Genomic DNA, 15607 nt, shown 5'->3' on the forward strand with positions numbered 1-15607 from the left:
ATACTCTGGGGCCTTTCAGAACAGGTGTATATATACTGAGACAGATCATGTGACACTTAGATTGCACACAGGTGGACTTTATTTAACTAATTATGTGACTTCTGAAGGTAATTGGTTGCACCAGATCTTATTTAGGGGCTTCATAGAAAAGGGTTTGAATACATATGTACGCAACACTTTTCCGTTATTTATTTTTTTGAATTTTTTGAAACAAGTTATTTTGTTCATTTCACTTCACCAATTTGGACTATTTTGTGTATGTCCATTACATGAAATCCAAATAAAAATAAATTTAATCACAGGTTGTAATGCAACAAAATAGGAAAAGCGCCAAGGGGGATGAATACTTTTGCAAGGCACTGTACTGTATATTTGCTACTGACTCCTATAAGCCATTAGGATAGTTTAATGAGACAAAGTACATAGAAGGCTTTAGAAGCTGCAGATGAAATTGGACTTAAATGTCAACTTTGTAATGAGAAAATTGGTTGACGTTATCCACAAGGCATTCCGCTTAAATAAAAAGGTATAGTTACATTCTACAACCCGTTTGTGTCAGAACTGAGTTTCAACTCTTTGAAGAGTGAATGTAAAATAAGATCGAAATAAATAATCAAATCAATTTTTATTTGCCACATGGGCCGAATACAACAGGTGTAGACCTTACAGTGAACTGCTTACGTACAAGCCCTTAACCAACAATGCAGTTTTAAGAAAATAAAAAAAGTGTTAAATAAAAAATAGATAATAAAAAATAAATAATTAAAGAGTAGCAATAAAATAATAGTAGGGAGGCTATATACAGGGGGTACCGGTACAGAGTCAATGTGCAGGGGCACCGGTTAGTGAGGTAATTGAGGTAATATGTACATATGGGTAGAGTTAAAGTGACTATGTATAGATAATAAACAGAGTAGCAGCAGTGTAAAAGAGGGGGGGGTCTTAGTCCGGGTAGCCATGATTAGCTGTTCAGGAGTCTTATGGCTTGGGGGTGCAAGCTGTTAAGTAGCCTTTTGGACCTAGACTTGGCGCTCCGGTACCGCTTGCCGTGTGGTAGCAGAGAGAACAGTCTATGACTAGGGTGGCTGGAGTCTTTGACAATTTTTAGGGCCTTCCTCTGACAAGGAGACAGGAGAAGATGGGTGTTGGGTTTTGCTGAGAGATGTGTGGAATACAAATGGTGTTTACTCAGGCAGGCAGTAATTTGAATACCAGTGGTGCATGCATGCATTCATCAACTCATTTCTGGTAAATATCTCTTCTCTCCTCACTCACATGACAACCTGCTGTCATCTGAAGTCCTTCATCAGCAAGTATCATACACATGGGAGGAGATGGACAAAGGAAGAGGGGTGATGTTAGCATTTGGAATGACCCCCACTGACTTGGAAGGACACACATGGGGAGGAAGAGCTTAGAGAGAAGAGGAATTGGCGACTGGCTTCTACAGGTACTTGTATCTTCATTAGGAAGTCCATCATGAGTCCCAACAGAAGTGTGCGTCCGAGCTGATTACTCCATCCAGCATGGGCAGGTAATTAGACAAATGTTGTGAATGTGGCACAACTGACAAAACTTTAGCGTGCAGCGTGAGATAACAAAACTCAACCTGCCTGAGAACAGGTTTCCAATTAAGCTTCCAATACATCCATAGGAACTATGAATGGAGTTTTCATCCAATGATTTCTCGGTTCAAATACGTAATATCTTATATATTGACTTGATCAACACAGTAGAATAATCTCCTTAGGACAAGATATAGGTCAAAGGAGGATGTGCGATGTTTGTAGAGTGTCAGAGGTTTCAAATAGAAATGGATAGCTAAACTGCAGCAGCAGGGAAATCATTATTGTTCACCAATAACCTGTTATTTCAAGGAGACATAAATAATTAATGTGTATGATAGCTAGATGCGATATTATATCTTCATCACATCATCTGAGAAGGAGATCTAAATATAGCCAGGAAGCTGGCTGGTAGAGTGGAGGGGGACAATTACTGGGGACCAGTGTCACCAGTGGATGACGGGACAGTGATATTAGCAAGGGACAGAGTTTAAAGGGGAACTGCACCCGCTGATTTGGCTTTATTTTTGGCTTGCTCCTCAAGAAATGCTGCCGGCCATTACAGACGCCAAACGTGAGTTGGCTATTGGGTGTGGTTTGATGTGAGTGTTTCTTGGGTTTGTCCTTGCCTCACCAAGACATACCCATCTGTCAGAACCTTGCCCGCAGCTTTTTGCCCCCACTCAATCACAGCAAACACACCTCCTGCATACATTATCAATGGTGGATATGATTAGCATGGTGGAACCCACCTGATTGCTGCATTCACCTTTCTATTTCACTTCAGATATCATGAAACAGTATGTGAAGTGAAATAGAATGGTAAGCGCAGCTATCAGGCTGTGAAGGTGAGTTGGGACAAAACACGAAACTGTTTTGACCTTTGACCAGGTCAAATGTCACCAACCTGATTCAAGTGTCCTCCTCCCTGTTCTATTTATAAGAATACTTACATCGAGGGCATGTCTGTGTGATGCTGAGGGTTCTCTTGCCGGTCTTCTCTATTTTGCAAGTTCGGCTGCAAACTGGACATCTCTTTTAAACAATGTACTTCCTCATCTTATGAGGTAGTGTTGACTGGGAGGGCATGTGACAGGGTGATACAATAGACAGCCAAGTGGTGAATTACCATTTTGTTATAAAGAAAGGACAAAGCTTTTTGATAATGCCCTTCACAACCAAAATGACTCTACTACTTGTATTTTCTTGGCAGGGTAATTAACCTACTAGTTTATCAAACCGGGTATTTTTTATAAAAAAATTCACATAACACACATTACCGTTGTTGATGAAGCGGTCAATGTCATCAGGGCAGTAACTCATGTCAAGCTAATTCTAGGTCGTCACTAGATACCACAAACACAAAGTCACAAAGCCTGCCTATTTTTACAATTTATCTTCTTAAAATTAGATTTTAAACCTAGCCTTAACATTAATCGTAACCACACTGCTAACCTTATGCCTAACCCTAACCTTAAATTAAGACCAAAAACATGGTATGGTAACTAGCAAATCCTAATTGTATGCTTCACAGATGTACACTATCGGTCAAAAGTTTTAGAACACCTATTCATTCAAGGCTTTTTCTTTATTTTGACTACTTTCTACAGTGTAGAATAATAGTGAAGACATCCAAACTATGAAATAACACATATGGAATCATGTAGTAATCAAAAAGTGTTAAACAAATCACAATATATTGAATATTTGAGATTCTTCAAATAGCCACCCTTTGCCTTGATGGCAGCTTTGCACGCTCTTCGTATTCTCTCAACCAGCTTCACCTGGAATGCTTCTCTAACAGTCTTGAAGGAGTTCCCACATATGCTGAGCACTTGTTGGCTACTTTTCCTTCACTCTGCGGTCTGACTCAATTTGGTTGAGGTCTGGGAATTGTGGAGGCCTGATGCAGCACTCCATCACTCTCCTTCTTGGTACAATAGCCCTTACACGGCATGGAGGTGTGTTGGGTCATTATCCAAAACTTTTGACCGGTCATTGTCCTGTTGAAAAAAAAATGATTCCATATGTGTTATTTCATAGTTTTGATGTCTTCACTATTATGTAGAAAATAGTAAAAATAAAGAAAACCCTTGAATGTGTATGTCACACCCTGATCTGTTTCACCTGTCTTTGTGATTGTCTCCACCCCCCTCCAGGTGTCGCCCATCTTCCCCACTATGCCCAGTGTATTTATACCTGTGTTCTCTGTTTGTCTGTTGCCAGTTCATTTTCCCCCTTGCTCATGTCTTTTTCAAGTTCCTGGTTTCTAGTTTTCCCAGTTTTGACCATTCTGCCTGCCCTGACCCTGAGCCTGCCTGCCGTTCTGTACCTTGTCACACCACCCTGGATTATTGACCTCAGCCTGCCCTGACCCTGAGACTGCCTGACGTTCTACCTTTTGGACTCTGATCTGGATTACTGCCCTCTGCCTGCCCTTGACCAGTCGTTTACCTGCCCCCTGTTTTTGTAATAAACGTTTGTTACTTTGACACTGTCTTCATCTGGGTCTTCTCCTGAAACTTGATAGAGTAGGTGTTCTAAAACTTTTGACCGGTAGTGTATCTCCAGATTGGATTAGATTCAGGCCGGTGACGCCATTACGGTTTGGTGCTCCTAGTTCACTGTATTAGTCAGACTCAGACATTAATTAGCTACATGGCACCTCGCCGCGATGGGAGTAGAACAGAGTTGAGTTTGGGGGTCTTTTTTCTGTGTGTGGCCACTGCTCATGCTCTCAAAATGTTGGCGCCCGGAGAAGACACATTTCCGACGTGAGCTTGAAGATTATGAGATGGCGTTACATCGGGATGCCATCGGGCTGCAAGCGAAGTCGGGAGAAGAGAAGTATTGGGACAGGGACACAGAAAGGTGGATTTCTGACTAGGAATAGAGGGGGAAAAAGAGGAAGAAGAGGTCGAAGAGGAGGAAAAGCAGAGGTTAGGAGGAAAGCAGAGGTTGGATTTGAATTTGAGGAAGATGGCGATAGATATGGAGATGGTAGTCGAAAAATATTGGTTTCAAGTGCAAACAGAGTGAGCCAGACCGAGTTCTGGAGGTGAAACGGAAGTGAATGAGGGCGAGTTAAGTGAGATGGAAGGTGTGGTGAAGAGCTCGGAACCCGAGCCTGGCATCAATGGACATGACAAAGAAGAATCTGGTCCAATAAGAGTGACATTGTTGGAGAAAGTGGATCCTTGCCTTTTGGCAGATCCATTTGTGGTTTCAGGGTGGGTGGGAAAGGAGTTGGGTGCAGTTGAATCAGTGAATGTAACCTGTAGTGGACTTGTGATATGTGTTTGTTTCTTCTGACCAGAGGGAGGGGGTTCCCTGTGTCACGCAACTTGGGTCAAGATTTGTTACTTGCTTTGCTTTTAGGAACAGGGCACCATTGAATGGAGTGATTTCTGTGGTAGCGTTAAGTGTGGAAGTGGAGCAATTGAAGTTGAAGATTATTGGTGTTTGTAATGCATGCTGTTTGGTGCGACTCAGATCCGGTGGTGAGTGTGGTGAAACAGAGGAGTCACTGTCAGTCCTTTTGAGTCTTTAAGATATCAGTTATCCTGTTAGAGCATTTGTGCCAAATCCACTGCGATGTTTCACTGTGCTGGTCATGTCACAGGAGTTTGTAGGAGGGAGATTCCAAGATGTGGGAAGTGTGCAGGAGGGCATAGGATAGAGGATTGTGTAGTTTCGGTGGATACTTTTGTGTGTCAACTGTAGGGGTGCCCATGTGGCTGGGGATCGGAAGTGTCCAGTGCGAGAGAGGCAGGTTGAGGTGGCTAGAGTCAGAGTAGTGCATAAGGTGTTGTATGCTGAGGCAGTGAAGAAGGTAGAGGTGGATGGGTCAAGGGTGAGGGATCCTTAGAGGATACCTGTGTGTAGTAGATCTGTGCCAGCACAGAGGGATAGGCCAACGAGTGATATATGCTTCAGTAAGGTTGGCTTCTTAGCGTTCATAGCAATGGCTATCAACTGTACCACAGAAATGGAACGTAAATCACAGAAAATAGATGTTGTGGTGGCAGCTGCAGAGAAGTATTTGGGAATACGTTACAGGGTGTGTTGAGTGTTGATGTCCCGTCCTCCCAGGCCATTGGCATGGTGCAGGAGCAGATTTTGTCAAAGTAGTGGAATGGGGTAGTGGGTTTTTAATGAGTGTAGGGTTAGTTGGAAGGGGTGTTTTTATGTTTTATGTTTGCATTATTATTACTTTAATAATAAATGTAAAATATCCCTTTTCCCATTTTGTATCACAAAGCATAATGGATTTATATTATAGTCCAGTTGGGGGCAGTAATGCAACATATTGGATGCCAACCGCCATTAAACTCCAAAGAAGAAGAAGAAGAAGAGTTAGCTACCACCATAACTGCATCCATTATTTAGTTTTGCCCTAGACAATACAGAATACACTTGTATGAGCTACGAACTAACTTGCAAATCCGACTTGTAGGCAGCTAATATGTATTAGCCTGCCTCGCTAGCTAACGTTAGCTAGCCTGCATCATTTTATCAAAAGATAGCTACCACCTAGCTACATAACCAGCAATAATGTTATCTAACGTCGTTAGCTAAATTATACCAGAGAGGTCATTATATTCCAGTATCTCTGGTTATACTCACCACCACTGGTCATTGCACCCCAATCTAGCATTACTGTCTGTATTAGCCAATACAGACAGACCGGGAGAAACTCCCAGCGTATAGGCACTGGCTTAATTGGTTTAATCTACCAACCAATCACACACCTTTTTTGATGTACTCAAATATCCATTATTAGCATGTTTTAATTACTCTTATAAAAATGGTAGATTTTCAGATACTCAACAAGAAGGTCTGATTTCATTACTACTGAAACAAGACCCAGGCCCATTCCCCTGTAGCTCAGTTGGTAGAGCATGGCGCTTGCAACGCCAGGGTTGTGGGTTTGTGTCCCACGGGGGGCCAGTATGAAAATGTATGCACTCACTAACTGTAAGTCTCTCTGGATAAGAGCGTCTGCTAAATGACTAAAATGTAAATGTAAAATGTGGTAAGTATAAAGATCCAGTCCATTTAAAAAAAATGGAGGCCTCTTACACTTCAATGTTGTGATGCGAAAATCCTGGCGAAATGCATAGCACATAGAATAAAAAAGGTTTTACCAGATATTGTTCATCCTGATCAGACAGGTTTTCTACATGGACGATATATTGAAGATAATATACATTTACATTTACATTTACGTCATTTAGCAGACGCTCTTATCCAGAGCGACTTACAAATAGGTGCATTCACCTTATAGCCAGTGGGATAACCAATTTACAATGTTTTTTTTTTTGTTTTTTTTTTGGGGTGGGGGGGGGTTGGGGTAAGGGGGGTAGAAGGATTACTTTATCCTATCCCAGGTATTCCTTAAAGAGGTGGGGTTTCAAATGTCTCCGGAAGGTGGTGAGTGAATCTGCAATAGGTAAGCAGCTTGGTTTGAAGAAATCAACTGTGGGAGCAATTATTAGGAAATGGAAGACATACAAGACCACTGATAATCTCCCTCGATCTGGGGCTCCACGCATGATCTCACCCCGTGGGGTCAAAATGATCACAAGAACGGTGAGCAAAAATCCCAGAACCACACGGGGGGACCTAGTGAATGACCTGCAGAGAGCTGAGACCAAAGTAACAAAGCCTACCATCAGTAACACACTACGCCGCCAGGGACTCAAATTCTGCAGTGCCAGACGTGTCCCCCTGCTTAAGCCAGTACATGTCCAGGCCCGTCTGAAGTTTGCTAGAGTGCATTTGGATGATCCAGAAGAGGATTGGGAGAATGTCATATGGTCAGATGAAATCAAAATATAACTTTTTGGTAAAAACTCAACTCGTCGTGTTTGGAGGACAAAGAATGCTGAGTTGCATCCAAAGAACACCATACCTACTGTGAAGCATGGGGGTGGAAACATCATGCTTTGGGGCTGTTTTTCTGCAAAGGGACCAGGATGACTGATCCGTGTAAAGGAAAGAATGAATGGGGCCATGTATCGTGAGATTTTGAGTGAAAACCTCCTTCCATCAGCAAGGGCATTGAAGATAAAACTTGGCTAGGTCTTTCAGCATGACAATGATCCCAAACACTCCGCCCGGGCAACGAAGGAGTGGCTTCGTAAGAAGCATTTCAAGGTCCTGGAGAAGCCTAGCCAGTCTCCAGATCTCAACCCCATAGAAAATCTTTGGAGGGAGTTGAAAGTCTGTGTTGTCCAGCGACAGCCCCAAAACATCACTGCTCTAGAGGAGATCTGCATGGAGGAATGGGCCAAAATACCAGCAACAGTGTGTGAAAACCTTGTGAAGACTTACAGAAAACGTTTGACCTGTGTCATTGCCAACAAAGGGTATATAACAAAGTATTGAGAAACTTTTGTTATTGACCAAATACTTATTTTCCACCATAATTTGCAAATAAATTCATTAAAAATCCTACAATGTGATTTTCTGGAATTTTTTTCTCATTTTGTCTGTCATAGTTGACGTGTACCTATGATGAAAATTACAGGCCTCTCTCATCTTTTTAAGTGGGAGAACTTGCACAATTGGTGGCTGACTAAATAAAAAAAATTCCCCACTGTATACTTTAGAATAGGCTTTAGTAACAAGGAAATAATTTATATTTTAGCACATAATAACCATATTATTATAAGTAGGCCTATTAGGACCTGGAAGAGATTGTGCCAAAGATAATTTTCAGAAGGAGGAACCACACGGACAGGTAGGTTGTATGTGTATGCAGGTGTGTGTTAGGGGAAGAGGGTCGGGGGTCTAATACACTCGTTCAAACAGGTGTCACAAACATGGTATCCCCAAAGCAATACCATTCTAATGGCCATGGTGCGTTGTCAGACTGCGAAGAGACATGGAGTTGCGTACATCAGTCCCTGTCATGGTGCTCTTTCAAATTCGCTACAATGTTATCCTCAATCCCCTGCGTATGCCGACACCGTGCATAATATATTTTAGACAGTAACAGCTAGGCCAGCAGCCTATATGTCGAAACGAAAGGTTAATTTACAAATGTCTGTGTAATGGCATTGTGTTTTTTGTAGGCTACACTTCCAATGAAGTAGCCTCGTAGGCCTATGCTTATTATCTTGTCATTGTACAACCTGGTCTCAAAGCATTTCGTATTATTCTGTACATAAATCCAAGACACTCCATTTAGTATGATATGTTTGGTATGGTTACATAAAACAGATGTTTACTTAAGGCAAAAACAAAAGGAGGGTGGTTGGTCAGGGTGGATGGGTGGGCGTATAACGCGAACTTTTAGCAACCCAAAGGTTGCGAGTCCGAATCTCATCACGACAACTTTAGTATTTTAGCTAATTAGCAACTGTTAAACTACTTAGCTAACCCTTCCCCTAACCTTAACCCTTTTAGCTATCCCTTCACTTAACCCTAACCCCCCTCCAGCAACAGTGAGCCAGGGAGACATGCACTTAACCAAATCCCATAAGTTAATAATAATAATATGCCATTTAGCAGACGCTTTTATCCAAAGCGACTTACAGTCATGTGCGCATACATTTTAACGTATGGGTGGTCCCAGGGATCGAACCCACTACGCTGGCGTTACAAGCGCCATGCTCTACCAATTGAGCTACAGAGGACCACGTTAATCTTGAAATATACCTGCGACTTTATTCTCAAAATTTACTATATTCTCAAAATGTATTTTTGAGTTTATTCTCAAAATATTGCCATTTTATTCTCTAAATATTGGCACTTTATTCACAAAATGTTATTTAGACTTTATTCTCGAAATATTGCCGGTTTATTCTCAAAATATTGCCACTTTTTGTAATATAATGAAAAAATTATAATCCCAGTAAAACCACCTGTCACTGTTTTCTCTGCCTTTGGCCCTAATACTCTTCAGTAGTTTCCCCCTGTGCAGTTTTTCTTCATATCTTTTGGCACACCCTATCCTAAATTGGTGTGGGTTTTTATTTTTGTCTCTTCTCAGACAAATCCAGTGGGCATCCATGTGGGTGTTTTTTAAGACCCTACTCAAGTTGCTTGGCCAGTACCCAGTAGGCACCCCCATGGATGCCTTTCAGAACCCATTCTAAAACCCCACCTGTTTCGTTTCGGTTGTCAGTGACTCATTTGTTAGTTCCCTTTTTCTGTGAGTGACAACATTTTCAGTTTGTCTTTTGGGAACGTAACAATACCTTAAACCCAAAAACATATGAGTGCCTCTGCGCAGGCTCGCAGGGAATGCTAGTCTTAAGAGATGGTAGTGACAGAGGCCAACCCATGCATGACGACTGAGATGGAAGCAGCAAAGTGTTCTAGTGATTTATGGTTTAATTAATGGACAATTAAGAGGCCTCCTATTAAAAACACTATAATACCAAATACCAACACATGATTAGTACATAATCACATCCTTATCTCCTATGGACTCCTTAATATTTCCCAATCGGTCTCTGATTGATTCTGCTAATAAAAGTGTTTGCAAACATTTAAGACTAGTGCTAATTTCAATATAAGCAGGTACTGTATGTAGTGGTGAACTGTAGACTTTAAGGTTATAATATTTGTAATTTCATTGGGCTAACTAAAAAAATATATATTCCAACCATGCCCAGAGTGTGCAACCATTGAGCACAATACCCTCATTTAATTTCCTCTAGTCTTTTATTCCCTGCCTAATTCTCAGTCATAAATGCGTAAATCACCACCAAGGGCCACCATCAAGTAAGTAAATAGCAGAAAAGCAACTTGAGGAAACAGAAGTTTCTTCCTCTCTACAGAAATTTTACTTATTTCTACTGTAAAGGGGTTATTTTGGTGAGTCACCATCTGTAGCGGCTTAACACAACTGGCTCTCAGATCCGCGGCTGGCTCCCCTGACGGCCATAAAAAGCATTAACGTCAAAGCCTTATTTTTTCTTCATTACCCCCCACACAGCAAATCACCCTGAACTCCTCTTCAGCATTACACTGCTTAATGCCTAATTAGATTATAGCCATTTTTAGCCCTAGATGTAGATTTATTATGTCTGTATGGTGTAGTCCTGGAATTTTGCTTCATATGTATCAACCAGTGTAATTCTTGTCTGACCTGTTGGTTGTTCCACCCAATTATTCTGAAGGGACATAGTAATGATACAATTAAATATATACTGAACAAAAATATAAACACAACATGCAACAATTTCAATGATTTTACTGAGTTACAGTTCATATAAGGAAATCAGTCAATTGAAATAAATGTATTAGGCCCTAATCTATGGATTTCAGATGACTGGGCAGGGGTGCAGCCATGGGTGGGCATAGGCTTACCCATTTGGGAGCCAGGCCCAGCCAATCAGAATGAGTTTTCCCCACAAAGGGCTTTATTACAGATATAAATACTCCTCAGTTTCATCAGCTGTCCAGGTGGCTGGTCTCAGACGATCCGGCAATTCTCTGGCAACAGCTTTGGTGGACATTCCTGCAGTCAGCATGCCAATTGCACACTCCCTCAAAACTTGAGACATCTGTGGCATTGTGTTGTGTGACAAAATTGCACATGTTAGAGTGGCCTTTTATTGTCCCCAGCACAAGGTGCACCTGTGTAATGATCATGCTGTTTAATCAGCTTCTTGATATGCCACATCTGTCAGGTGGATGGATTGTCTTGGCAAAGGAGAAATGCTCACCAACAGGGATGTAAACAAATTTGTGCACACAATTTGAGAGAAATAAGCTTTTTGTGCGTATGGAAAATATCTGGGATCTTTCATTTCAGCTCATGAAACATGGGGCCAACACTTTACATTTTGCATTTATATTTTTGTTCAGTATGTCTAACTAACTATTTCTGTATGTCTTTATATAGATGATATTGACAAGTTATTTTGGATATTCATTGTAGCATTTGTATGCCTTCTAAGCCTGTATTATGACAGGTTCAACATGTCTATCAGCACACAACCATTATCCAAGCATTCAGCCATTCATCCCCGATCAACAGTAAGCACCTTCCCACTGGGCACACCACGTAATTTAGCGTGAAAATTCAGTAATATTTGGTTGAGACATTGATCAATGAGTTTTCAACCTTTAGTTACCCACTCAAAAAGAGAGCCAACAGTTTTTTTAAACTATACTCTACTAATAATTTACATTTTACATTTTAGTCATTTAGCAGACGCTCTTATCCAGAGCGACTTACAGTTAGTGAGTGCATACATTTTCATACTGGCCCCCCGTGGGAAACAAACCCACAACCCTGGCGTTGCAAGCGCCATAATTCAACTACATATAAATATTTGACTGAGTTTGAACACGTGATCTGATTTGACAAACACACCATGAATTCAACAGTGATTATCACCAATCCATGAAGTGTGTTGATTAGATGTTTACAAGTAGTTGCCATTTTGTGATGTAGGCTTCTTTACATTAAATAAGGATAAGAGCCTGAGCTAAGAATAGGAAAACGAACTATCAACCAGGACCTTTGATGTTGCACACTTGAAAAGCACCTTGATATGTAGAATACATTTTGCACCAAGAGTAGAATTGTATCTTCCAGACTTAGGGTCTCTACTACTGTTGGCTATTGTCATTCTGTGTAACAAATAGCAGTATCTTTGAACAGCATTGTGTAAACGTTTGTCCAAGTAAAAATGTATGCAAATGTTTTTGTGAGAGTCAATGGATGTGCATTTCTTACACAGGCTTCTGGAAACACAAATTACATATACAATAAACCAAAAAAAGCCACTGTCGGAACAGGCTTTGACGCTTTTAACTTAAGAACCCTTTCATACCCTTACTCATTGGCTCGCCCATGAGTAAGGGGCGGGCCAATGAGGTGCATATTTCAGGCAGGTTGACGTCACCTGTAGTATTTCTGTATCGAGCCTTTGTTTCGCCAAGACTCACACCTGCTTTAAAAGGGGGAAAACAAATATTAGCTAGATTAGCTATTCAAATGTTTTGTAAAACGTTATGATTTGGACTCCACTGTACCTATAATGACACTGCAAAGGTTACAGTCCTTAAAAAGGCACTCTTCCCTTTGTTTCCTTTCATATTCATCGTTGACACGAGACCGTTTGTCAGGGTTCTGTATAGGACACAAAATATGTACTTTACAACAACACACCATGAACTCATTTAAAAGTTAAACAAATATGGTAGTGTTCCACCCAGCTTTGAGATATCTTTAATTTTACAAAAGGACACTATTGCATTGCACATGTACAGGATTTTCCCCATCCAGTACTACATGGCAATATGTCATTCAACTCATAATTTCTCACCATGTATTTTCAAAAATCATTGTCCATTAGCTGCTCTTCCATCTTTAGTAAATCTTCAGTCTCATTCATGTTGAACTCGAATTCCTCAACCAGACGACTGTCCTTTGAAAAGGTCACCGGTCTCACAAAGGAGATATAGGACTCTTTAGAAATTCTAATACAAAGTAGTTTACATTTGTTCACTTCCAAACATAACAGCCTAATTTCATATCATAAAAAATGGTTTAAAAAAAATGTCATTCTTGTTTCCAGCATAGGAAAAGGCTCTGAGCCTTTGCAGCGCTTTGGTGAGGGGATCTCATCTGAAGAAGCAGAAGGAGACATGTCTCCCACATGACCCATCCCTGGAGCATGACGGCTCACGATTCTCTCCAGTAAAATATTGGACAACATGGCATTTCTTGGTACAATTAGAAAGCCTTTCTCAAATACGGCGATCAAGAATGAGAATAAGGGGTTGGCTTGCGTTTTGAAGGGTCCTCGTCACTAATCACTTGTTGGCTTGCGTGGTGTTTTACTTTGCCATTTCCCCTCTCCACCAATACTTGGTGGCAATGCAGGGCGTTTTATTATTTCACTTCTTAGTGGCATTAGCACAGGTTCTGGCGCGTCAGAGAAGATTTTAGTGGGGGCTTGGGTAGGACTAAAATAAATTACACATGCAAACGTAAAATAACGTTCAGCATTTTTCTACACACATTTGTAAGGCAACCTAAACAATCTAATTTCTACCAAACTTTAAAAAAAAAAAATTAAATGGAGAGTTTCATACTTGCGTCTGTCACAGGAAAAGGGTTGGATCCTTTGTAGTGATTTGTTGAGGAGGATCCCTCAATTAAGGCAGAAGTAGACCTCTAGCCCTCATGCTCCAGGGTTAAGCCATGTGAGAGACCAAGGTGATTATCTGCAATAAAAGATTGGATAACATCATGCCAAATGTTTTTACAATTAGAATACCTTTCTCAATACAATGATCTAGAATAAGGAGTTTGCTTACGTTGCCTTTTCTACACACGTCATGCATTTCAGTTTTATTGAAGTGGATGGAGACTTAAATCAACCTAAATACATGACTAAACTTTCAACCAAAATTGGACAACATGCCAAAGTTACCCTCCCAATCCCCTAGCCTGGAAATATACAGATTTCAGCTCAGTTTCACGTTTGTTTCACAACACTAACAATAGCGAAACATGAAGTGATTCAGTCTGGGTTGAGGCTACCTTCCCACTAGCCCCAGGCTTGTAGATTTGAAAGGGTCAGTTAAAGTAATACGGTAAATGGTCCTTCCAGTCTATCAAAAGGCAAGGTGGTTGTTCAGTGACTAGGGTTTAGGGACAAGGGGTCGATTAGTAATCAGCTACCATACATACCTAGGAGGCAGTAGTGTCTGGAGGTGGGAGATTACTTTCCTCATGCGATTCTAAACAACAATATACATAAAAACCATGCCAAGTAAATTGAATGTACACAAACGGTCAACTTGTGTTTAAACATACCAGTTAAATTATTTGAATGTAGTTTTCATCGGGTTTCTCTTGGCGATCTCCTCCACTTCACTGGCTTCGGTGATTTCGACATCGTCACATTGCGGTTTTGATTCTGAATGGTGGGGTGAGGTTTTGAAATTTTTTAACAACCAGCAGTATTTATTTAACTTATGTCCGTTTTATCCTCAGAAGCTGAAATGCCTTCCATTTCAAAGAGGGTGTGGACCTATCCTTTATTGCTTTTATTTGGGGGCTACTACACAGTTTGGACTTTGATCCAATGCTCTGGAATAACACCTACTTCCTTCTTATTTTCCATCCACACTGCTCTGGCCCACATCCTCTGAGATTAGAACCTGGGGAAATGGACATTAGACAATATAATATAAGCCATAATTGCAAACCAAACTATTCCAATAGATCTGATCTGTGGCAAAACTATGCAACATAGGAATCACTATCTATTGCCTATGATAGGGCAGATACAGCCTTGCTGTATATACCTCGGGTGGTATTTTTTGCATTTGCAGATATTTGAGATACTTGCGATGTTGAATTCTTTGGAGGCACATGGAAGAATTAAGAAGTTGCCAGTATGGTGCATGACATCACAGACAAGGTTTCCATCGTCTCTTATTTCTTTGACAAACACATATTTGTCCTGGAGGAGGCAACCATCTTGCATGTTATTCTTGATGTATGGTTGGATGTTCTTTGCAGTATGTTTCACTTGGCCTGATTCAGACAGTTGCCTCGCCACTTGTACCAATGGATTATGTGGGCTTTTGATGGCATGTTCAGTGAGTGAGACCATGTACACTTTCAGTCAGAAGTTTACATACACTTAGGTTGGAGTCATTAAAACTTGTTTTTCAACCACTCCACAAATTTCTTGTTAAAACGAGTCCTGTATCGACATAACCTGAAAGGCCGCTCAGCAAGGAAGAAGCCACTGCTCCAAAACCACCATAAAAAAGCCAGACTACGGTTTGCAACTGCACATGGGGACAAAGATCGTACTTTTTGGAGAAATGTCCTCTGGTCTGATGAAACAAAAATAGAACTGTTTGGCCATAATGACCATCGTTATGTTTGGAGGAAAAAGGGGGACGCATGCAAGCCGAAGAACACCATCCCAACCGTGAAGCACGGGGGTAGCAGCATCATGCTGTGGGGGGTGCTTTGCTGCAGGAGGGACTGGTGCACTTCACAAAATAGATGGCATCATGAGGAAGGAAAATTATGTGGATATATTGAA

Source organism: Coregonus clupeaformis, chromosome 26 (assembly GCF_020615455.1).
Source record: "Coregonus clupeaformis isolate EN_2021a chromosome 26, ASM2061545v1, whole genome shotgun sequence".
NCBI classification, from domain to species: Eukaryota; Metazoa; Chordata; class Actinopteri; order Salmoniformes; family Salmonidae; genus Coregonus; species Coregonus clupeaformis.